This window comes from Arachis stenosperma, chromosome 1, assembly GCF_014773155.1.
Source record: "Arachis stenosperma cultivar V10309 chromosome 1, arast.V10309.gnm1.PFL2, whole genome shotgun sequence".
NCBI lineage: Eukaryota > Viridiplantae > Streptophyta > Magnoliopsida > Fabales > Fabaceae > Arachis > Arachis stenosperma.
The window spans coordinates 45,608,962-45,610,499 of record NC_080377.1 but is presented as its reverse complement, the minus strand read 5'-3'; the positions used below and the strand labels follow the sequence as shown (position 1 = coordinate 45,610,499).

General features: G+C 42.0%; 1 non-coding gene across 1 annotated transcript; it reads right to left on the bottom strand.

Annotated features, from left to right (window-relative positions):
- Window positions 1-591: 591 nt before the first annotated feature.
- On the bottom strand, window positions 592-699 carry LOC130949829 (small nucleolar RNA R71). Its single transcript, XR_009073470.1, has one exon. It is a non-coding gene; the product is annotated as a small nucleolar RNA R71 (small nucleolar RNA).
- Between the last annotated feature and the right edge of the window lie 839 nt (window positions 700-1,538).

Below are 1,538 nucleotides of genomic sequence, written 5' to 3'. Positions count from 1 at the left end.
GAATTTCTATACTGTGACATAGAGGATTCCACATTTTCTTGTTCTCTTCTCTTTCATATGAGCAGGAACAAAGACAAAGACATTCTTGTTGAAGCTGACCCTGAACCTGAAAGGACCTTGAAGCGAAAACTAAAAGAAGCTAAGGCACAACTCTCTGTAGAGGACCTAACAGAAATCTTCAAAGAAGAAGAACCCATGGCAGCCGAAAACAACAACAATGTAAGGAAGGTGCTGGGTGACTTTACTGCACCTACTCCCGACTTCTATGGGAGAAGCATCTCTATCCCTGCCATTGGAGCAAACAACTTTGAGCTTAAGCCTCAATTAGTTTCTCTAATGCAACAGAATTGCAAGTTCCATGGACTTCCATTGGAAGATCCTCATCAGTTCTTAGCTGAATTCTTGCAAATCTGTGACACTGTCAAGACTAATGGGGTTGACCCTGAGGTCTACAGACTTATGCTATTCCCTTTTGCTGTAAGAGACAGAGCTAGAATATGGTTGGACTCACAACCTAAAGAAAGCCTGAACTCTTGGGAAAAGCTAGTCAATGCCTTCTTGGCAAAGTTCTTTCCACCTCAAAAATTGAGTAAGCTTAGAGTGGAAGTCCAAACCTTCAGACAGAAGGAAGGAGAATCCCTCTATGAAGCTTGGGAAAGATACAAACAATTGATCAGAAAATGTCCTTCTGACATGCTTTCTGAATGGAGCATCATAGGTATTTTCTATGATGGTCTCTCTGAACTGTCCAAGATGTCTTTGGATAGCTCTGCTGGAGGATCTCTTCATCTGAAGAAGACGCCTACAGAAGCTCAAGAGCTCATTGAAATGGTTGCAAATAACCAATTCATGTACACCTCTGAAAGGAATCCTGTGAACAATGGGACAAATCAGAAGAAAGGAGTTCTTGAGATTAATACTCTGAATTCCATATTGGCTCAGAACAAAATATTGACTCAGCAAGTCAATTTGATTTCTCAAAGTCTGTCTGGAATGCAAAATGCACCAGTCAGTACTAAGGATGCTTCATCTGAAGAAGCTTATGATCCTGAGAACCCTTCAATGGAAGAGGTGAATTACATGGGAGAACCCTATGGAAACACCTATAATTCTTCATGGAGAAATCATCCAAATTTCTCATGGAAGAATCAAGAGAGACCTCAACAAGGTTTCAACAACAATAATGGTGGAAGAAACAGGTTTAGCAATGGCAAGCCTTTTCCATCATCTTCTCAGCAACAGACAGAGAATTCTAAGCAGAACCACTCTGACTTGGCAACCATGGTCTCTGATCTAATCAAAACCACTCAAAGTTTCATGACTGAAACAAGGTCCTCCATTAGAAACTTGGAGGCACAAGTGGGACAGCTGAGCAAGAGAATTACTGAACTCCCTCCTAGTACTCTTCCAAGCAATACAGAAGAAAATCCAAAAGGAGGGTGCAAGGTCATCAACATGGCCGAATTTGGAGAGGAGGAAGAGGCAGTGAACGCCACTGAGGAAGACCTCAATGGGCGTGCACTGACCTCCAATGAGTT